Below are 24,486 nucleotides of genomic sequence, written 5' to 3'. Positions count from 1 at the left end.
AGCTAAGTCCCTATATCAGCCAGTATACATTTAAAAATTAGTTGAAACCGAGATGTGTGAAAAGAGAAAAAGAAGCGGACATTCTGTTGTACTAGAAATGGAGAAAATGCAGTAGAAATTGTTTAGGCGGCAGGAGTATTTAAAAGAAACACAGCTTTTTTAAGGGTTGGGTTTGAAGCAGAAGTACTAACGATCAAGGCATACTTATTTTTCAAAGGAAACTTATTCAGTTTTATATTACAGATGGACAGAAGAAACCTATACACCAGGAGATTGGTAGCAACCGACCCTGCGAGCAGAGAGAAACGATTGAGGGACCCAACCAGATGCCCAGCTACAGTTCTTTTCTATAAACTTTCCTATAAAACTCCCCCATTCTTGTGTTCCCCAGAAACAACTGAGAGACTCTTAGTTTGTTCAGTCAATGAGGAGGGTAGAGTACTGTATAATGAAAAATAATGAACATTGGAAGGACTGGCCTATGTTTAAAGGGCTGTGCGAACTTGCTGCAAAGCAGCCTAAAGGACAAAATAAAGTATGGACTAAATTGAAAATGCCAGAGGACTTGGAATGAGGAGAATAAAGAATTGCGTGGAAGACGTGTCGAAAGGAGACTAATGGAAAAAAGAAGACGAGCATTAAGAATGCGCATGGGGAAGAGGGCAGGAAACAAGGAAATGTTGTGAGGTGGGAGGAAGTAAAGTGTGCAGTAAAAGTCACATGGACAATAAAGAAATGGGCTGGTGGGCTCCCTCAAGGAATGATTTCTCTCGATTCTTGTAGTGGCCGCAATTGGCTGTTGTGTATAATTAGTTTAAATTTAATTAAGTAATAGAGGTGGGAATCAGATAGAAGCAAACAAAGGTATTCTTTATGGATACACATATTTTAGACTAGGATGATGTTATATGAATGAAGCTATTTTTGATTCTGTAGAAATGTTCTTATGATACCTCCCACGTTGAGACAAATCACCACACTGAGGTGGGTGAATGGGACAGGGATGCATAGGTACACTGAATATGGGAGGGTGGACATTGGGTATAGTGGTCATGTATTAAATAAGTGTCTAAATACAGACCAGAGGGGGTGTAGAACAGGTCTTATCCCCCTCAAACTGAATACAGGTAACATGTCAGGCTGATGAATGGTTCCAAGTATTGCAAACATCAGAATTATAGTGCTTTTAAGACAAAAAGGTACATATAGGGCAACATATTCTTAGGGGTCAGAATGGCCCACGCAGTGGAAGATGTCTCAGGTATTACACCCACATTATGAATATCTAAAAATGCAGTCCAGAAGTTAGATAGAAAATGAGTTATGCATAAAAGTAAATCACTGTTGGCAGCTGAACAGAACATTCAGGTTGAACAGGCTCAGATAGATTTTAAGATGGAAGCCAAAACAACATGGTGTCCTGAAAGCAGGTGTCAGAAGGGCCGACTAATTTTGATCTGGAGTATTCTTTGGCAGCAGTTCACTGTAGACAAACATGTTGGTGGAGTATATTTAGAATTTCTTGGCAGGAAAAGCTGACGATGGATCATAGAATGGCTAAATGCCCGGGAAGACTACCAATTAGAGTTTTCACAGTATGAGCTGCCAAGTAGAGTTGGCAGGTATCGGGAATCAGGTAAGGGCTGGTTCTTGGCAGGCATCTAAGGATTTATAATGAGGTCCAGCAGGATCTCACACAAGTTTAATTAGCCTATGTTTCAGTCAAATAATGCTTTCCAAAATGAAGTCATGTGGGCTTGGTGAGTGGCAGTTGAGTCAACCTATCATGGACAAGTAGGGGTTTGTGTTTAGCTGCATGGACCAATCATTATGTATTGTAAAATCATAAGAAATGTTGCATCAGTCTCAGAAATGTATAAAAGGAGATTAATTTGGGAGCTCATTACTGCTGTTTCTGGTGTCTTGTTAACAGGCATTAAAGATGATTTTTTGAAGCAACAGCCCGGGTGTCTGTCTCCCTGCTTATCTTGTCTCCAGTATCTGAGTCTGCAGATGTCAAAGTTCAAGGAGGGCAGAGGGTCCTCCTGCTCACCTCCTTGTCTCTATGAAAGGTAGTGTAGGGTTCTGAAGCCACTAGTGCTTGGATTTCGCTGACCCTGCATGCAGATGTAAGACCCACCAATAGGGCTGTGTTAATAGTGACTAGTCTGATGTCCGCAGACACCATTGTCTCAAAAGATTTGTGCACTAAGGCGCCCAACACTACGTTGAGGTTACACATAGGGTGTGGCTTCTTGACAGGCGGATAAAGCCTGGTGAGGCCCGCCAGATGTCTCTTAACCACCGGGTTAGAGGATGAGAAAACTTCCACTTCCGAGTTCCTGTTGGCTTCGATCGCCCCAGATAGGGGCAGCATGTGTCCATCTGCATCCCTTAGTGTGCAAGGTAAACCGAGAAGGATAGCACGTCATCCAACATGCAAGTAAGAGGATCAACGTCTTTTGATTCCGCCCACTGGCAAAACCTAGCCAAATTGCTCTGACAGAGCTCCTAGCACCCTGTATGATGTCTAGGTTAGCCTGTAAAAGACACAGATGTTTTAGTGTGACCTGCTCAGGAACCATGCTGCGAGGGTTAACTTCTGTTGGGCGGGGTGGATGACCCTGCCTCCCTGCTGTGATAGAAGATGAGCTGGACTAAGCGGAAGGTGAATCATCGGCTGGTCCGAGAGCCTGAGCAGTTCCGAGAACCATGGTGTCACAGGCCACTATGGAGCTATCAGAATGATGCCGAGGTGTCATGACTCCCTGATCTTGCAGATCACCTTGTGGACCAGGGTAGTGGGAGGAAATGCATATGCGTTCATTCTGTTCCACTCTAACGCGTTGCCCATGGAGCCTAGACCCTGTACCTGCCAGGACGCAAACTGAGGGCACTTCCTATTGTGCCAGGTGGCGAAAAGATCCACCTGGGGATGCCCTCCATCCGCTGAAGAGCCCCTGAAGGACCTGATCGTTCAATTGCCATTCATAATTGTCGGCACCCAACCTGCTGAGCCTGTCCGCCTCCAGGCTTGACTCCCCCAGGAGGTGTATCGCCATCAAGTGTATGTTGTTCACCAGAGCCCATTCCCAGATGTTGACCGACCAGAGTGCATAGAGGAGACCTGGTGCCAGCCTGCTTGTTGACAACTGTCTGTTTGAATGAGGATCATCTTACCGCTGATGATCGGTCGGAAGGCTTTGAGAGCCAACCAGATGGCCTCCTGTTCCTCAAGAGACCAAACTCCGTGGATGCAGTGGTTGTCCAGGGTAGCAACCCAGCCCTCCAGGGAAGAGTCTGTGGTGATGATAACTTGTGGTGCTGGCTGACAGAAGGGTCTGCCTATCCTCAAATTGCAGTCTGTGCTCCACCAGACAAGGTCCTGGTGGAGAAAGATAGGAATGCTGATGAGTTCCGCCTGGGAACCCCTCTCCTCACTCCACGAGGCTGCGAAGTGCAGCTGTAATCTTTTCATTTGGACCCTTGTGTAAGGCACTGCCAATAGACATGGAGTCATGCTACCCAGGAGGTCATCGCTCTGCTGAGAAAATGACTTGTGGCCCTCTTGATGGCTGGGATCTTGTCTTCCGAGGGAAAAACTCTCTCGGAGCCCGTGTCCTAGATGAGGCCCGGGAACGCCAGACTCTGTTGGCTGCAGCTGTGACAGCTTGAGATTGATGGAAAATCCCAATTCTTGTAGCATATTCCTGAGGGCAGAGGAGGTGTGAAGGACTGTCTCCGGGGTGCTCTCCCCGACGAGCCAGTCGTCTAGGTACGGGTAGACATGGTGGCCTTGAGTCCTCAGGAGGGCTGCCACTGCATTGATCAGCCTGGTAAAGGCCCTGGGGGATGAATTGAGACCAAAGGGTATAACCTTGTCTTGGAAATTGAAGCCCATGATCCTGAACCTCAGGAAGGACCGATGAGGCTGCCAAATCGGGACATGTAGGTATGCGTCCTTCACATTCATGGAGCTCATCCAGTCTCCCCCGCACAGTGTCTCCGCAATAAATGTTGGCGTAACCATTGAGAACTTTTGAAGAGGGAGGGAGAGGTTCAGGGTGGAAAGGTCCAACAACTCTCAGGCCAGCCCGGTTCTTCTTTTGTGTATGGCGAAAATCCTGGAGTAGAAGCCCATGTTCTGCTGGGAGGCTGTGACTTCTTCCACAGCCTGTCTCTATGAACAATCAAATTTCTGCCAACAGTTTTTGTCCCAATCTGTGGGAGTGGAGGGGAGGAGAGAGGGAGAAACCGGTAGCCGGTAACCCATGGACATTACGGATAGGATCCAGGGGTCTGTGAACCTCGTGCGCCAATGATGTGCATTAAGGGCAAACCTGCCCCCCACAGGACACACGTGGACCAGGGGGGAATGGCATGCCTTCTTTCCCTCTGAGGCTGGGGCTGAGGAGGGGGACTGGAAGAATCCTTTATTTCCCCCCTTGTGTTTGCTGCGGTGCCGACTCGGAGAGCAGTCCGGTTGCCAGGGACTGCCCTCCTGGAACACGCCGAAGGTCCGCCCCTTGTCGGCACGCTGATGCATCTGGCTGTACATCTTGCGCATGGACTTCGTGAGGATAGATAAGGACTTCGCAGTTTGGAAATGTTTTTTTTTCTTATCCAGCTCCTCATTGGTGTTGGAATGAAAGAGGTCGCCACCCTCGAATGGAAGGTCCAATGTGCGTTCCTGGATGTCTGGGTTGAACTTGGTCACCCTTATCCAGGCCGTCCTTCTCATTTCCGTGGTGATGCAGATGGCATGGCCTGAGGTGTCTATATGTGCAACGGTGGACTCCATGGTGTGCTGCGCCAACATTTTACCTACTGCCAGCCCCGTCTTGAAACGTGCCGCACTGTGCACTGGAAGTTCTGGAAGGAAGTGGGGTATTTCCTGCCAAAGCCTCTCATTAACGGCTGCGAGCATGGCGTCTGCATTAGACTGACGAAGGTGCAGTGAGGCGTTGGAATAAATCTTCTTTCCATAAGCATCTAAGATCTTCTCCTTGCCTAGAAGTGCCGAAGAAGAGTTAGCCGAGGACGACTGAGGCTTGGAGTAGAGTGTGGCCGCAGCAATCACCAACAAGTGTGATTGAGGGTGTGCCGACAGCAAGAGTGGATCTCTCTCCAATTGCCTGTACTTGGCACTGAGGCGCTGATTGGTAGCCTGCACCAAATGGGGTTTAAGCCATCCCTTTTTGGCCAGGGCAACTACATCCTTTTGCATTGGGATCCCTGTTCTGGCCTCAGGGTGTAGAGTGAGGACCTCGGCCAGGACTACTGCCTCAGGTTCTTCAACCTCGGGGTTGTGGAATCCCTAAGTATTCGGCCAAACCTGCAAGTCGTTCATGGAAGACCTTGGCTGAAGACGCGTGTTGGGGTCCCCCTCCTAGTCTGTGGTCACAAGGGTGTGTCACGATTCCTGCCCCCAACCCCCGGCATATCAGGCTGGAGTCAGGTCATGGCCACCTAGTCGGCCCCTAAGGGCCTCTCCATCTCCCCAGACACCTACTTGGACTCAGACTTGGCGCCTTTGGCACCAAGCTCACACACAGTCCTGAGATCCACTTATTATTGGACTTGCAATGTATTATGGGGCAATGGATGCCCCCATGTAATTCAGTTCCTTGAACTGGATGAGCGCTCAGCCCAGGGATATCTGGGATACCTACAGACTATTTAAACCACACCCGGCCTGAGAAACATGTTTTGCGTTTCCCTGCAGCGTGACACTGACCGTGCTCGGATCTCCTGAAGAGGCTCACTTCTTTCTTCAGCGCCACCGCACCTGCAAGAATAAGAACTTCGTTGTGAATACTTACCTTGAAGAGCATCCAACTTCTGTCCAGCTCTTCCCAGTCTTGCGGATTCCTATGGCAGAGTCATCTCCATATCGGCACGCCGCGCCCTATCAAAGGGGAGAAGAATAGAAGAAAAGACATTAGTAAGCATTCTGCAATACTTAGCTCTCTCGAATTTGCAAATAGAGTTTAATCCTTACCTGGACTCCCGTCGATCGGACAACTTCTGCTCCGGAGCATCCCGCCGATCTGAAAAAGGGGAAAAGACACATCAGCGCGAAACATTTAAGAGGCGCCGCACATTGCGCTTTCGCACCGCAGCTCATCTCCTCAGCTCGCTTCCATGCTGGGTTACTGCGGCACCTAAAAGGACACGGAAAAGACGAACATTGGATAGTGCTAAGGAAGCCAATAAGCATCACGCTCCACATTCCTACTTACTTCAGCAGCGCATCACCATCCTCAAGACCTTCATCACCTAAGGAAAGAAAGACACAGCATTAAAGGGACTAGAGCCATCAGAACTTTTGTAAGACTCATTCCAATTACCGGTCGGGCTGAAGCCGCAGCAAGCCCCGTCCGCCGGGCCCGTGCCAGTGAAGCAACTAGGCACCCTCCAGCCCGCATCACCCAACGCACCCCTGCATCGAAGGCAGGCCGGAGAGCGCCCCACATCAAAAAGCAAGGTGAGGAGAGGTCCGGGGGAAGGTTGGGACCCACGGAAGAAAAGGGGGGCCAGACAAGCAAGACCAATAGGGAATTGACCTCTGATAATACTGTGTTTCCGGCCCAGTGCTTGGTTGAGCAAGTCCAGGGAAGGGTTCGAAGTGGTCGGAAGTCCGGACTGGTTGAGTGGCATCCCCGTGGATATCAGGTGAGCGTTACAGGTGTCCAGCTGGTCTGGCACCGGAAGAGGAGTGCTCGGCCCCGAAGGTTGAGGTGTGGAGACTGGAGCCGAAGGCTGCTGCAAAGGCTAGTGCGGGACCGCCTGGAAACATATGAGGAAGACTATAGGCACTGGAACTGGAGGCAGCATGTCCCTGAGCACCTCCCGAAGGGGACCTCATGAGCGTGAGGAATTTCTCAAACACCTGTCCTGACAGGCTGGTGGGGTGGCAGGTGGTATTGACGGAGTAGGGGGTGGCTGCTGAAGCCTGTGCGTACTCTGCCTGGCAGGTTGTGGGGTATATCTGCCATGATATGCTGAAGGATAAGCTATAGACCACGTACCTGGCGAAGATCAGTCCCACCTGGACACTCGATCTCCTACCTGCTCCCCGTACAGGGGTGGCATCGGACGAGCGGCCATTTTGTCTGGCGCGGTGGCCATTTTTTCAGGCTGCATGCCACATCCCTGCCTCCTGGTGCATGCCTCGCTGGGCCCGGCCTCCTACTGGACTCTTGGCGGTAGAGCTTGAGGCCTACCCTGCACCTCAGGACGAGGACTGGTAGGCGTGCTGCCCTCGGCTGTGTCACCGGTAGTGCTGCGTGCAGGCGCCCCTTCAAACATTTGTCCGGTACTAGGGCATATCCCCTCGGTGGACACCCAGTAAAAGAACATTGCGGTTCTTCAGCACTGTCTCCGTAAGGATCTAGCGACCCCTCGGCCTGGCGGCCGGTAGCTGAATGAGCCTTGGTACCTGTGCTGGTGTGAGAACCTGAACGGTCCCTCCCACTCGGAGTCCTAAGAAAGGAGTCGCCCCTTGTGCCTGACAAAGTTCTTCAAATCCTCTGGAGGAGACTTCTCGAACAGCTCCCTCCACCGAGCTAACCTGTTCTTCAGAGTGTGCAGTGTAAACGCATCACATGCGGTACCACCCTTCGAGCCGTGTTCAGAGCCAAGGCAGCGGAGGCAAAGAGCGTGGGGGTCAGACGTAAGAGCCACTCGCAGGCTGGATACATGCTGAAGCCCAATGATATCGAAATGTGCCGGGGAGGAGCGTGGTGCCAGAGGACTGAGTACCTGATTAAAGACAAAAGACAGTATCCGGGGGAGAGAGCGTGGAATTCCATACCGAAGCCAAACCCAGGAGCGCGGATGAAAGCGGCCCATTCCCTTCGATGCCGAAAAGAGGACTAGGGAGTGACGCCTGTGGGGGGAGTCAGGGGCATGCTCCCAGGGCCGTGCCCCTGCTCGCCTCTAAATTTAAAGGGGAAGAAGATTTTTTCTGGTGACAAAGTTTCAGTCTCCCGTCCCTAGCGAGGGAAGCCCATACAGTATGGAGGAAAGGGTACGGGACGTAGGAGTATGTTACTGAACACCCCATTTTAATACCTGAAGCCTTTTCAATTGCAAGCCTTGTTCGCAAGGGTAATGACCTTTCATAACTGGATCTAAACTCCCACTGTAAAAAGCCAATGGTTTGTGTCCATGTCCTAATGTCGTTTTCTGTGCGAGAACTGCTGTCATGACTTCTCCATTTGAATGAGAAAATAAGTAAAATTCTTCATGATCGTATGGAATTCCTAGCACAGGGGCGGTACTAACTGCCTTTTCTAAACCCTCAAATCCTTCAGTCATTATATCTGTCCAGGTTATCTTACTTTTGTCTACCTGTGCTTCTTTAAGTCCTTTCAAAAGTGGTTGAATGTGTGCTTTAATCGAAAACCCAGGCCCTACAATAGTTACATAGGCCTGAAAACAGCTGCATTTCCATCAATGTTTTAGGTTCTGAAGTCTTCCTAATAGCTTCTGCTCTTTCAGGTGTTACATTTCTCCCCTCTTGAGAGATTAGCTGTCCTACGTACAGTACCTCTTCCTGACAACATTCTAGCTTTTCTTTATCCACTTTGTATCCTTTCTCTGTTAAAATGATCATAACTTGCACCGAGTCTTCCCCTGCAAACCAATATGTCATCTCAAATACTGTATTATTGCAGAGGTCCATCTGAAGGGCCCTGTTTAAGATAGATGGGGACTCACAGTACCCTTGTGGCAAAAGTAGGTTTACGGTGGGTATCTCCATACGAAAAGGAAGTCAAATCTTGCGAGTCCTTATGGAGGGGAATTGAGAAGAATGCATCTTTAAATCTATAACTGTAAAATATTTAGCCTTAGATGGAATATTTCATAATATTACGCCAAGATTTGGAACTAAAGCAAACTCTGCTTCATCAATATTGTTCAGGAGGCAAAGATCCTGAATAAATCCACAAGATCCCCCAGTTGATTTCTTCACTCGGTGCACAGCTGTGTTACATGGGGACTCAGATGGCACCTCCTTTTTTCATTAAAGCAGAAATAAACTGCTCTTGGTTTAAGATTTTAACTGCTTCCACTCCTTTCAATAGACCTACATCATATGCACCACTGGTCCATAAAATATTTGGTACTTTTTCCAAATCTTCCGGGAGAAATTAGGGTTTGTTTTTGGCCACCACCATTCTCTGCAGTATTTCCATACTCTCCAGTTTAACACAATATGTAAGACTTAATAAAAGATACCAATTCATTATCCGAATAATCATCCCTAAAAAGCTTTTCGCCCGTCAATCTATATACTTCACAGAGGGCTCTCCATCCTCTCCACTCATCATCTGTTCCATGGACGACCCATCTTTCCTCTCTGACCACTGCTGCTTCTAACTCTAGAGGGATGACATGTCCTCTATCATCCATGTGTATTTCTGCTCTAAACAGGTATTCTCAATATTTTACCTACCAATTTAGGCAACCATGATAATAAAGCATTCAATCCATGCAAAAATACTTCTGGATCTAAAGGGATTCCTCGTAATGCTTTCTGACCTGTGAAGGCCAATATACATTTGTTAACATTAATATAATGTATCCCTGGAGTGGAGCACACTATTCCCTCGTTAGTAAAAGATCTTGTCATGGTAAGTTTTGTCATCAAGTCACATCCGAGTATTTTAACTGGTGTCTGCCGAGACTATAATAAGGACATCAACATATTGTGTTCTCCTAGAGAGATTGGCAATTGGTCTGTAAAAGGAACTAAGCTCATCGCCCCAGAGAATCCCTGGGCATTCAAGGCAATGCCTGACATTGGGTATTTTCCCTCCCGGGCACAAGAACAAGTTGCTCCAGACTCTACAAGGAACGAAAATGTCTTGCCTCCTATCGTTACCTTGACCCTTGATTCCTCTTGGTAGTCCAGTGTGACTGATAGTACTGAACACATCACACATCAGATCGCTCTGTGGGCTGTCCTATTATGGATATAAATTCATCCCTGTGAAAGGAGTTCCTCCTACCATGGCCACACTCCCTAGTTTAGGTGTGGGTGTTTGCAGTATTCCTAGATTTGTGTTCCATTGTGGTACCATAGCTTGTTGTGTCTGTGCTTGCCGTGTCTGTATATGTTGGGCTTCCATAGGCACTTATATTTATTTATTTATTTTAATTCTTATAAAGCGCCAACATGCTCAGAGGCCTCAGGGCGCACATAGAAACTTAACAGGACAGACAAACATATAGAGAAGCCCAAATAGAGCAGAGAAGGAGAAAGGTCAAGGAGTTATTCCATATTGAACAAATGGGTTTTTACGGCGCGTTTGAAGACGGAGTAGTTCTGAATCTGCCGCATCTGGGCTGGAAGATTGTTCCAGAGCAGGGGTCCCTGTGCATCAAGAGTTGTGCCACCAAATTTAGCTGTCCTCATTTTGGGCTGTTTGAGAATGATGGCCAAGGATGACCGAAGGTTCCTAATGTTTGGCTTAATGCTTATATGGTCTGACAGGTAGGTGGGACTGCTGAGACTAAGGCATTTATGAGTCGTGGTTAATATCTTATGGGTTATCCGGTGTTTAATGGGGAGCCAATGAAGTTTTTTCCCAAAGGTGGAAATGTGTGTGCGACGGGACTGAGTGAAGATATTGCGCACAGCATTATTCTGATTCACTTGTAGTGATTGGATGTTGAGAGCTGTGGTGCCCGCTAGGAGGCTATTACAGTAATCCAATCTATAATTAATTAGTGTGGTGGAAATAAGAGCGCAGTTCTCTTGTGATATGAATGGGCGAATGTATCCTATTCTCTTATTTATAAGACCACAGCTTGATTTGATGCTGGAGACATGAAATTTCATTGAGAGATTTTCATCAAGAACAACCCCCAATGTCTTAACACCATTCTCGTTCAGAAGAAGGTTATCAGCAATATGGAAACTAGCATAGTCGGGGTCTAGTTTCGCCCTGGTGTTTTTAGATGCCACAATGAGAATTTCAGTTTTTTTTATCATTGAGGGCAAGAGAATTGCAGGCCATCCAGTCTTGTATAGCTTTGTATATTTTGTTGATGGTTGCAGAATCGCTGCTATAAAGGCCACTCAGCTGTATAACCACTTGAGTATCATCGGCGTAGTTTGTGTTTTGCACGCCTAGTTTATTTAAAAGGTCAAGAAGAGGACGAATGTATAGATTGAAAAGCAAGGGTGATAGACAGGAGCCCTGAGGAACTCCGCATGTCTGAGAAATAGGGGCAGATTGGCTATCGCCCACGCAAACCCTTACCATTCTGGGACCCAGAAAGGAGGCAATCTATCTGGATGCATTTGCGGAGCACCTGGCGACCTCTCCGAGCCTTGACACCAGTAAACTGTGATCAACTAGGTCAAAGGCTGCAGAGAGGTCAAGTAACATGAGCAAGGCAGCTTGATTATTATCAGCTATGCTAGCTAGGGTAGATTTGAGATCTAGCATAGCTGTCTCAGTCCCATGACGTGCCCTATAGCCCGACTGACGGGTGCCCAGGATATTTTATTTTTCGACATGGGCCTGTAGCTGTAAGTAGGCCAATTTATCCATTATTTTGAGAACATGAGGCACGTTGGTAATAGGCCTGTAGTTGTCTTTATTCGCTGGATCAAGGTTCTCCTTTTTCAGTAAGGGTGTGATCCATGCCTACTTTAACAGTTCCGGCACCAGACCCTCATCAAAAGAGAGATTTACCAATTTAGTGATCCATGGGACCAGAGTTTCTAAAGACTCTTTAAGAGTCGTCGGCAGGACAGGACGTGTCTTTGAGGTCTTTTATGATTTTAGATACTTCATCTTCAGTGTAGTGCGTAAAGGAGAATTGAGGAATATCGTGTTCGCAGTTGCTGGGCGAAGAGGTGTCTGTGAGGTTTTGCGTAAATGTTACATTACCTAGGGCTTTTTTTATTTTTTCCTTGTCAGAATCAATCTTGAGTGTAAAAGCATCATGAATGCTCTGGCACCATTTATTGTCCTTGACAATATTATTAGAGGTTGGGGGCTGACTTTGGAATTCTGCTAAGATTTTGAAAAGCTCCCCTGTATTTGATTGAGCATTCACTATTCTTGCATGGTAATGTGTGGCCTTTGCTTCCGTGATGAGTCATTTATAATTAATGACGGATTTTTTATAGTAAGTTTGTGTGCTATTGTAAGGATTTTTCCTCCAGGCCCTTTCGAGAGCTCTTTTTTCTTGTCTAGCTGCAAGAATTTAATTGTTGAACCAGGTGTTCTTTGTGGTTTCAGTCTTTATTGTCTTCATTTTTAGTGGGGAAAAATCATTAACTGTTTCTTTAATGTTATTTGACAAGTGGTTGATAAGTTCAGAGGATTCCGTGAAGTTGTCAAGAGGTTGAAGTTTAGAAGACAGCAATGTGGTAAAATTAGGAGCTGTTAGATTCTTCAGGTTACGAGACATTTTCTGTATGCGTGGATGGGCGTTTTGGAGGAGGGGATGGTAGTGAAATCTTAGCTTGAATAAGAAAATGGTCAGACCAGATATATGGTGTGGCCGGGATTTTGGACATATTGACATTTTGAGTCAGAAGCCAGTCTAGGGTGTGACCCTTGTTTTGCGTGGGAGACTTCATCCACTGAGTAAGGCCGAAAGAGGTGATGGTGTCCATCAGCTTGGTGCCTGCTTTGTCCTGTTGGTTGTTAGCCCAGTGATTAAAGTCGCCCATCATGATAATTGGGCCTTTAGTGGTAAAAATCTGGGCCAGTAGATCACTTAACTGTTCTTCAAAAAGGGGCATAGTTTTAGGTGGGCGATAGATTGTTAGTGTATTTAAAGTGGTGTGAGAGGAGGTTTTTATTTTCACCCATAAACTCTCACAGCCTTCCGGGTAGGTATAGGGAATCTCATAACATTTGAGACTTGATTTACACATCAGAGCCACTCCACCGCCTTTGCCCGGCAAACGATCAGCTCTGAAAAGAGTGTAATCGTCGGGCGTGGACAGTGTAGCTTGGGTGGGGAGCTCGGGGTTGAGCCATGTTTCAGTTATGCCAAAGAAGTCGGGCTTAAGCTCATTAGTTAGGTTTGAAATTTCCACAGCGTGCTTGTATAGCGAACGTGTGTTGAGAAGGGAGAGAGAGAGAGCACCAACAAGGGTGCAATCTTTTAATTCATATTTGACTTGCACAGTGTTTTTTTTAAGCACATGATAAAACAAAGGCAAAGTGCATAAACAACTTACTTAGAAGAGGATGCGTCTGCTAGACGCAGGGTTTCCCCTCGAGCCGGCGAGCTGCGGCGATGACCGGTGAAGACCGGCACGACCCAGAAGCGCCGGCGCTGAAGCGCCTGAACAATCAAGAAGAACCCTAGGGGTTCTGGGAAATGTAGTTCGAGAAAACTACTTCCAGTTCCTTGCAGACCTTAGAGTGCTTTGCTCTCTGCCACTCACACCAGCAGTCATACAGTGCTGTGGTTGCCCATGTGCCAATTGCACTTTTAATGGAGCTTGGTGTGTGTGCGGCGCACATGCCCGATTCTGCGTGTGATCTTGGGCAAAATAGTCCTGTGGTTCTGTATTATATTGTATTACATCCCCCCTCTTGGAGATTGCCAATTTTGCTGCATGCCCCCTCAACTTCTGCATGTTCTGGATATATGTCCCATCCTCCCACAGTTCCAACATTGTTGCGGCTGTCTGCTATTAAATCCTACTCCTCCCTGACAATCTATATGATCACTGCACCGCCCGTAACTGCACCGCTGAAAATGTTGACACCAATTACAGTGTGCTGCAGTGATCAGATAGATCATTGTGCCCGCATTCCCCAGCCCACATTTTACTTCCCAACCCCCTCACCCCACCCCACTTACCTTGACGGCAGCACACTTATGTGTACCGCCTACACCTTGCTATTCCTGCAGAGCCAGCTCCTCCCACTAACATGGGTTAGAGCTGACGCTGCAGGGTACTTTTCATTTCTTATCCCTCGCTTACCAAGATGGTAAGCGGGGGACATCCCTGCAACTCCCGTTTTACGTGGGCGCAGTAAATGTCACCCTCATTTTGTGCGCCCCCAAAGTCACAGGAATGAGGGCGACATTTTGGTACGATTCCCTCCCCCAGGGTTCTGATATCCACCTTGGCACCCTCCCCTGGGTCCAGGTCCATTTCCTCTTCCTCTTGGCTAAAAAGGTTACCCAGTCTGTTCCATAGGGTATACTACATTACTTTGCTGCACTGCTTGCATGTCTTGTGTCGCCACACCCTCATTACTCGTCAATCCCGCTCCCTCTATGGCTAACTTTGACAATTGTTTATCAACTAACTTCCGTTCCTTCTCCTTTCTACTCTTGTCTTTCTGCTTATTCTTCTCTTGTAACAATCAGCAATGGTGTACGATAGTCAATTGTATTTCTGGCCATGTCTTCGCTTCCATTCCTACCTCTTTAATCATCTGCATTTGCACTGGCTCGGGCCGTCCCCGACATAGAATGTGGTAAAATAATGCCACTGTTTTGTCGCACGGTTCCCTCATCTCGAGACTCCATCTTTCTTGAATATCTTGAATAAAGGCAACAGGATCTTCATCCTCGCCCATCTTCCTAGTCATGATAGCACCGATATCCGATGTATCAGGAAATTGTACTCAGTGCGCTTGCCATACATATGCTCTGCAATTATTAATTGGTGCTCCATTGTGTGTCGTGTTCTGTGCAGTCACACCCGCATATCCTGCTCACTACCAAATGTCATCAGCCCTGTGCCCTAGGATGGCTGCTAACAGGCCTTTTATGCCACCTATCGCCAACATCATTCCTGATGTCATTCTTTCTAACTCATAAATCCATTTTCCTGCACCTGAAATCAAACTAGGTAATTTACATTTCAAAATTATCTTTGTCCATTTGTGGCCTGATCCATAATCATACCCACCTACACTTTGTCTTCACCAGGTGGGGCCAGTCTCGCCCATTTGTCTCCGTCCTGCTAGTGATCTTAATCTGCTTACATAAGGTGGGGGAACATCCCCTGCACTGCGCAACCGTGCTTGTGGTCGCTCAGTGTATGGCATCGATTCTGGTGTTATTTCTTTAGGGTCCTCCAAGTCTGACCATTTTAACTCTTTCTCTACATCTGAATCTTTCGAGAAACCGTCTGCGCCCTCGCTTCGTGCTTTCTCGTTTTCTTCCCTTTCTTCGTCTGACATCTTTATGCCACAGTCTGTATGACTTTCATCCCTTTCCACATAATCAAGACCAAAACTTCTTAAAGAAAGTGCTCTATGCTCATCTGTTAATGCGTCATCTGACCCTCCTCCCGTTTCCCTCAATAAAGATCCTCCAACATCCTCTTGGATTTTATTCCCATCTTTATCTCTCATTTCCCTACATAAATCCCCAATCCTCTTCCCTATGTTTTCTGCTTCATGCTCGTCAGCCCTTGTCTGTATTCCTGGTATCCCTTGCAGCTCCCTGCAGGGCTGGAATGACCCTCCCTCTTACTCAAATCGTTCTCGTGCTTCGATTGGCACAATCCTATGAAATATTTTCTCATCCTCCTTTTTCTTATCTCTTGTCTCTTCTTCCTCTTGCCTTTTTTTCAACCTGTGTACTTGCATTCTTTGTATTTCTATCTCCTCTCGTTTCTTCTCTCCTAGTCTCGTTCCTTGCCTCGTACCTTCTTCATTCTTCCTTTCGCTTCCACTTTTCTTCTGCTCTCGCATTCCTTCTTTCTTTTCCCACTCTTCTCTTTCTTCCCTTTCTCGAACCCCATCAAAGCCCTTATCATGTAACTTAAGTAATCTGTCCTCCCATCCATTCTTTTTGAACTATTGTTACTCCCTTAGCCTTATCTTTCACTTCCCTTTGTCTCTTTCATCTATCTCCATCATCTGTCCTTTTACAATAAATGCACACCCAAGAGGTGGGGACTGAGATTTGAAACTACGCAAATTGGAGCAAAAGTGGATTTATAAATTGGACTCGGTTAATCATGGTTTAAATTTATACATTGAGTGGAATCTGTTTTTACACAGATAGCTATGTTATTTATGCAAATGTGGCTCACTGAATTGCCTTTGAAAAGCCCGACTATGGATATGGGTTTCATTTGTTAAACTATCTGACAGACATGCATTTGGTACACAAACTTGTCCCGATTCAAGATGGCGACCAATGATTAACAAACGGCGCTATATATTTTTCTTATTTCTCTGTAAAAACCACAATATGCCTGATCTTTTCCAAAATAAAACGCTAAGATTCAGTGCCCAAAAATATCTTTTGAATATGGATTCCCTGTGTTATTTGTTACATACACAAGGTTGATTCTTTGTTAAAGCCTATATTAGACATACACGAGATGTCCCCAACTCAAGATGGCGACTTTCACCTTACGCATGACGCCGCCAATGACACACACAGTATAAATAAATCACATGACTATCAGCACATTGTAATGATTACACGCTACAGACCTTTTTCAAAACAACTGCAGTGTACCAGCTGTCTCACAAGTAAGTCACTGAACGCCAAGCAGTTTTGAGATGCTTTTGAATGCTCGTGAAAAGCTAGTTATAACAGACGGCCCCTTTTCCCCTCCTGTCTTAGTTAATTGGCAGCCGCGAACAGTACCAGGGTTCCCCATCCACGCCACCTGCTCGCTGTGGCAGCTTTCTCATGAGCAATAAGACGGAAAAGCAAATAATAACAGAGGTAGGAATAACTATGAAATATTTCCTTCGTCACTAATAATAGAGGCATAGTGGGAATAACAAAAGAATATATCTTTCACATATAGAGGCTGTATGATATTAACGGTACCGAAAAAAACAGAACGAGATTGGGCTATACTGTATCTGATGATCAGAAAATACTTGCTGTACATGCGTCTTTCTCTTGTGCTTTTTTTTTCTCTCGTTTATGACCAAATGAGAAATTAAACTTTTTTGTAATAATGAACCACATTGAATGAAAAAGCTAGCTAAGAGTTATGCTAGAAACAATGTTTTCTCAGAAATAATGATGAGAATAATAAAAAATAATGATGTACAATCAAAGAATATGTTGGGTGAACATGTAAACTCTTAATGTGAACATGTGTTGTTTTAAATGATTGTTTGACTGGAAATATAGTGGGTTATAATTGTTTTTATATACTTTGTTGTAGAAAAATGTATGCGGTCTGATGAAAATCAAGAATGAATATTGCCCCAACATCAGGGTTTGTGTGTGTCCTGAAGAATGCCTTGCACCAAGCTCTATTGAGTGATTTAACAACTTGAAGGCTTTTTTTGTAACCAAGTGGCAAGGCTGGAAACAGTCTAAAACATGTCGACACTTCTGTAGATGTGGGATTCGACAAAAATTGGGTTTGGTCACCCACTTACTACTAACAGCACTTTATGGTATTACTGACTGTACATAAAGAAAATAATGAATGCGTCCTTTGTATATTTGATTACACATGAAATATTTGTTTTGATCATCTCCGATTGATCTTTTGAAGACCACTATTCTGTGGCCCTTTTTATATTGCTTCTTAATGAATTGTATTTTTCTATATTTCCGGTTTGTAGCCATCCTTTGATATATGTTTAGATAGATAGTTTTTTTCACATTACTTGTTTGATCACAAGTCCCCAACCATTGTAACATCCAAGGGTAGCCAACTGGGTTTCTGTTTGGTCTGTGTCCTTTCTCTCATCTCGCTGTTTACTTTTATTGTGTGTTGGTATATAGTTGCGGTCTCTACTTTTGCGCTCTTCTGCATTATCCTCACTATTGTAATCGGGGAGCTCATATGTCAGATTAACATACCCTGCTGCTGCTTTCAATTTCTTTAAAGGATAAAATACTTGATCCTCAGCATCTGTGCGTTTGTTTTCAGAAGGGGAAAGGAGTTTTTTCAGGAGTGGAAAGAGAAGCCGGAGGCATTATATCCTTCAGCTTATGCTGATTAAGCATCCACTCCTTCTCAGGTGGAACTTTTGCTCCGGTACATTTTCCACAACTCTAAAACGGGAAATATTTTCTGTAACTTCTTCCCCTCGTATGTAGCATGTAAATATGTTGTCATATGTCGCGATACTGTTTTTGACAACAAACCCACTTGAGACCACGGCATGAGTGTTTCATTAGTCGTGCCTCTGACCCACTCTGCATGATATTGTCTTATCTTGGGTGTGTATCTAAGCTGTCCTGCATAGGTGTAGCAGAGAAGAGTCCTCCATGATGACAAGTCGATCTCGACTTTCAATACTTACCAGAGATGAAATTATTTTAGTAATTTTTATCAAGTATACCACACTGATTAATTTTAGCAGGCACTGCCAATTGGCACTTATTACCAAAAAAACAATTTAACCACTTTAAAAATCCATGCAATTATGTTTTTTGTTCCTTTGTTTACACTTCCGATCAATTTTAACAGTTTTTTTTTTAATCTATAGTCTCTTTATTTTATTATGCTCCTTTGATTTTTACCCTCTAGATTGACATCAATCTCTTGATTTAAAAATCTGATCTCTTTAGTTTTTTACTATCGTTTTATATCCCCTAATCTAGACACAATAAATGCTTTATACTGACATATTTATAAGCAAATATATATGTGCACTGTTAAATTTTCTGTGTACGCCTTCCTTGATTATCTTAAGTAAATTTATCGCATCTCACTTTTTACTGCATTTTGGAGTTTGAAGCACACTTGTTCTTGGCTTTACCTGAGGAATCCTTAAATACACCCCTATATTTGGAGTTTTAGTGCTTACCCTTCCGCCCCTCTTGGAGCCAGGGAGGAATTAGTTACGTACCTATAACTCAGGTTCTCCAGCATTGGTATCTTTTATAGATTCACATGCTGTGAATATTCCACATCGTCAGGCTGGGAATCCTCGGTAATAGAGCAGTTTAAACTTAAGCTGAAAACCTCCAGTCTCTTTTGTGCTCCATCATGGTCATTTTGAGTCACAGCCAATGGGAGCAAGCTCCACCCTGTCGGCCATCTTCAGATTTGGCAGTGCACGTGAGTGGCAGTAAGAGCCAAAAGACGAGTGATGCAGGGTAGGAGGGAAGGTTGTATGAAATGACGGGCAAAAGAAAAAAAAAAAAGGAAAAAAGCTCCAGCAGTTTGAAGTGCTACCTCTGGAATGTTGGTCTTGACTGTGGGCGCCCAAGCCCTCCAGCGAAGCATCCATCGTGGCAGTGGCCTGATGGTTCGGCAACCGGAAGGGGGCACCCTGCAGTAGATGTTCCCTCACTGACCACCAGCGAAGGCTCCTTCTGAAAAATGGAGTTAGAGCAATGCGGTCCTCCCAGGACCCTAAAGCTTGGATCCAGTAGTTATCCAGGAATTTCTGCACCTGTCATGTGGCAACCTGGCAGTTGGTGACCAAAACATCCCCAGCAGTGACTTGAAGCTGCAAACAGTTGTTGTCTGGGCACCGTTGAGACAGCGCACCTTGTGCAGAAGGCCTGCTATTCTTTCGTCAGAGGGTCTGGCGATGCAGGTCTCACTGTCTAGCCTTGCTCTGAGGTAGACGGCCTGTTGAGATGGAACCAGGCACGACTTTGGTGTGGGTTGCGTGCAGAGGCAGGGCTCTCTGGGGCTCATTACTTTTTGTCAAACCAGTCTCTTTTGCCGGGGAAGTTGCGTGATGCATCAGGTTGACTAAGCCATACTCCAAGATGTCTAGCAGCGGTATAGAATTGACAGATTTCCTGCAATACTCACTGCGTTGGTACAGGACACTCCTTTCACTCCTCCGGCAAGGCTGAACATTGTGGCCACCCTGGACATAAGTGTGTGGAAGGCCCCCACTTCATCAGGGGGGCGAGTCCCTGAGCAGGCATTCACCTGGTTCCCCATCAGCAGTGATGAAATTGTCAAACTCATCAGTGTGGGTAGTGTGTGTGGAGGGCCTGGGGATCTGTGTCTGCTTCATTATCTGCTATCTTCTCTGGTACTGAATGGCGTTTTTCCTTCCTGGTGGGAAAAGGAATTTCATCCATCTCCCTACAAGGGCCGGGGACATCAGGTCTCTGGATAGGTTAAGTAACCAGCAAAGGTAGCTGTAGTTGTAGGGTTGCCACCAGAGTGGTCAGAGTGGTCAGAGTAGATAAAATGTCCAGTGACATGTCTCTTTGTTGAGGCAGTGATGGCTCTGGATAGATGGCTTGTGCTGGGTGTAGAGGAGTTAAGGGTGGTAGTCTGATCAGACTTGATTCACCCAGTGCTGAACTTCTGGGAGGAGATTTCCTGGCCAGAGACAACAGTGGCAATATAATTGGCCTCCCCCGCCACTTCATCCACGTCCAATTGGGAAAGACTTGGCTCTGGTACCACAATACCACCTCATAGCAAGGACACCCAAGGTTAGGGAATGTTGCCCGTTGACAGGCCACTGCTTAAGACACTGTACTGGTCTGGGTGTCAGAAACTGCAGTGACAATGGCTGTGGTAATAATTGTATGGCAGGAATCACCTTTGCTCCTCAACGAGGCTGTCGACTGTCGTCAAGGAGGGTATGACAGTCGTGGAAGGAGATGCAGTCAACGAGATCCTCATGGATGTAGCCATTGACGTTCTTGCTGATGGCGAAGTAGTCCTGGTCGACGATTGTTTTGCTGATGATGAGGTAGTGGTAGCTAATGGCGGATTCGACAATGAGGCAGTCGGAAATGCCTAGTCAGATGGTGTCGATGGGCTTGGAGTAGACGACCTGGAGTGAGATTTTGTAGTCTACTATGACAGCTACATAGCAGATTGCGAAAACTAGTTCATTTTCTACCTTGAAGGTGAAGGGTGACCACTAGACTTAGAAATGGACTTGGAGGACATCACCTACCCGGGGAGATGGAAAAGGCCTCGTCTCCCAACTGCCGAACTCCCTTGGGCACTGAACTTCGGCAAAGACCGGTCTTTGTGCGATGATCTGGGATCGTCACCAGAGGTTTCTGTATGCCTCCCCTTGCTGGTGGCCTGGACATCGAGCAACCTAGACCTCTTGCTAGAGGGGGCTCTCTGGGCCGTCCGGCACCACCCAAACGAGGCATGACTCCGTATTGAAGCAGAGTCAGAGGCCCCTGCCAGGCATCCTTGAGCCACATGACAAGACGACAGTGATCATCCCTCAGTGTCTTGTTGGAGAATGACTGGCAGATTTCACAGTCCTGGATAGCATGGTGAGGGTGAAGACAGTGGAGACTGCTGTCGTGATCCTCCACGTAGAAACCACAGTGGGCACAGGCCTTGAACACGCTCTTCCTCATGGATTCAGTCATCATTAGGTAGGCCCAACTGCGTAGATGAAGCTTTGCCGAATATTACCGGTGGAGGGAACGGTCCACGGAGATAGCACTGTCGCTGCGGATGCCGGTCGTCGAGTAGACATCGAAAAAAGTAGTTTTCTTAGTAAAATAATTTATAAATATATCCATGGAAATTTGGAACAGACGATTTTTGAGAACTCCCAACAATAACGCACAGTAAAAAATGTGAAGATGGCCGATAGGAGAGGAGGAGGAGGTGCTCCTATTTTCTGTGAGCAGTATGGCTCAAAAGGACCATGAAAGAGCACAAAAAGAGACCAAGTTTTCAGTTTACGTTTAAACTGCTCTTGGTCACCGAGGATTCCCAGCCTGACGACGGGGAATATTCACAGGATGTGAATCTATCAAAGATCCAATGCTGGAAAATAGAGGTATCCATTTTTCTTCTGTCTTTTCCCCCAAAATCCTGTTACTTGTATACTACATATATTTGCAATACAGTCCCTCCCCCTATTTTGCCACATCCGATATTCTACTTACATCCGTGGCTAAGCTCGGGTCCATCAGCATCGTCTCTTCCCCAATCGACAAGCTCGCCTTCAGTCCGCATGGGAATCTGCAGACCGATTCTTCTCACACGTGTGTATTCTCGCGCTGATCTCCACAAGAAGCTCCACGGTCTTCTGGCAGAATCAAGAGTCAGAGTCTAGATCTAGGCCTAGGGCGATTAGACCAAAACCGTCCTCTGCTACCAACAGGTGTTCTGGCACCTTGAAGCATCTCTTATGCTAGATGGAATTACCAATAAGGATCTTGGACCCAAATAACCAGACATACTCAAAGAATATGGAAATGTATTAATTATTAGATTATAAAAATCAAGTAGGGCAATCTGGTGAATAACAGGCAGTAATTCACGTACTCACACCCAAATGTGATTATACAAAGGTTTTATACCTCGATATGCGTCATCTATGATGTCATCCTTCTTGGCAACTAACAGTTATTTAAGGGATTGGTTAAGGGAAAATATATACCTATATATCATACAAGTGTTAATTTTATTGGCGGCCCCTTATCCAGTGGGCACGCCTCGAGCAACCTCAAAATACATACAATACTGATTATATCGGAAAAATGGCAACAGGTTGGTCTTTGCAACATTGTATAGCATGTTGCTACATAGGACCTCCCCCCCCGTTTGTTTAGCATGCTTTCCCAGGCTTGGGCTTTCGGCTTGTTAGCAGCATGTAAGCAAAACGAAACTCAGGTGCCGCAAGCAACTGACTACTCCCAACTTTGCCAATTAGTCCATCGTCTTCGAGCAGTCAGGCCCCAAGCCAAAGCTTCTCCTTTCTAGTTGACCCCGAAACCTGCTCTCTGTTCTGGGACATTCAAGGGGGTGTAGGCACACTATTAACTTTGTTTGGGCTTAACAAATATCCCTTGTTTTCAATTTCTGAATCACGTGTGAGACGACCACAAATGTGTCCATCTCAACCTACTATTTATTGCTATTTGATTCAATTGAATTGGGTGTCATTACCCTTCTTGGCATCTAGAGACTTGCTCACTCTATCTTACATGGGTTTTTCACATCTTTAATTGTCCAATTCTTGGCTCTTGCAGATGTTTTTTTTCATTGCTTAATCTAAGAGAAATATGTTTTACGTACATGGCTTACCTTTGTGACTGCCCTTGTGCCTTTAAATTATTCCTTGAAGTAACACTGTTGATCCCAGACCAAGAGACTCCTCTTTATTCCTCACACAAAGCTGTTTTTCCAGCGTCTCCTGACTCGCATTGGTCCGTCTCTGATGTAGCTCGATTCGTTTTAATACGAGTCTGACATCCATGTTTCCATCATGGCTGCTCTAGCCGTGTTGTTTTCCTCTGCAGCAAGCTTCTATAGGTCTCATCTACCTTGCTTTTCTCCACACATACATTCAGCAGGTTACTTTATCTTCTTTGCATATATGATTTCTTATCATCAGATTACATGTTTCTCTTGTAACTTCAGTTAAATCTTTATTCTTTGAGTATTGGCATATCGTTTCAGTGAATCTCAGTATCTTTCCTCTAAAACATCACTCTGCTCTTGTCAGATTTGACTTATATCTCTATGATCTTTGAGAAAAGCCAACTCATGTTTCAACCAAAGTCTTTCTTAAGGCAGAGAGAAAGCGGTAGGTGGTCCTTGTTAAGGATGTTGTGGGCTTGGTAGTTCGAGCAGTGGCGGTTCCTGATAGTTCCGGATATCAGGAACTGCCACTGCTCGAACTACCAAGCCCTCAACATCCTTAACAAGGACCACCTACCACTTTCCCTCTGTCTTGAGAAAGACTTTGGTCAAAATATGTGTTGGCTTTTTTCACACATGCCCCTAGCATATCATGCTAAGCCAACTGTATCTCCACTATAACCAGCAATAAAACCTTATATGTGAACACAAACCAAGTGTTGCAAACTTCTTTCAACCTTCAATCAGGGAAGCAAATGGTTCCAACCACGTTCCGGTGCCACTAACAAACACGGTTTGCATACCCACCCATACGTCATATCATTGGGATCTTTGGAGTTTTGGTCCCTAGGCAAACTATGTTATAGGCTGCAGGACATATCAGACTAACCAATTAAACCAATTGATAACGCAGGGCTGCACTTTTCCTCTAATCTCCAGACAACCCTACCCAAAATGCATAACCCTTAAACAAGGTGCAGTGTTACCCAGAGTTAAGCAATACACCATATCAAAGGAGAGAGAGGAGGGGATCAATGATACCATCCCTACCCTTTTGCACCAAGGGATTGTGCCCTGCATTTTGTTCCATAAAACGGCCATTTACCACATTAAAAAAGCAACGGGGTCCAGTTGGAGAATCATTCAGGATTTGCATCCTCTCATCGACAGAGTGCAGGCACAATTCCCTGTTGTCCCAAACCCTGCGTCAATATTGTACAAGTCACTCACTTCACGGTCATAGACCTTAAGAATGTGTTTTCTCTGTGCCTTTACAACCAGACTCAATATCTCACTGCGTTTACCCATGGCGGGAGACTGTTCCAACACACAAGGATACTGTGAGTCACCCAGCATTTTCAACCGGGTGCTGCTCGCGGACCTGAGAAATATACAAGTATCCAGTATGATCATACAATATGTGGACAATCTTTTGATGAGCAGCACCAGCGAAGAACAGCGCAGGACAGATTCAATCACTCTTACAATTGCTG

The 24,486-nt window shown here is 45.8% G+C and overlaps 1 protein-coding gene across 2 annotated transcripts in view; it reads right to left on the bottom strand.

The window, feature by feature from the left end:
- Positions 1-24,486, bottom strand: part of PYROXD1 (pyridine nucleotide-disulphide oxidoreductase domain 1) — a 379,583-nt gene that overhangs the window by 68,870 nt on the left and 286,227 nt on the right. The window lies entirely within an intron of this gene.

This window comes from Ambystoma mexicanum, chromosome 12 (assembly GCF_040938575.1).
Source record: "Ambystoma mexicanum isolate Mex_15411 chromosome 12, UKY_AmexF1_1, whole genome shotgun sequence".
Taxonomy (NCBI): domain Eukaryota; kingdom Metazoa; phylum Chordata; class Amphibia; order Caudata; family Ambystomatidae; genus Ambystoma; species Ambystoma mexicanum.
Note: the sequence above shows the minus strand (reverse complement) of the source record. Positions and strands in the feature narration are given on the sequence as shown.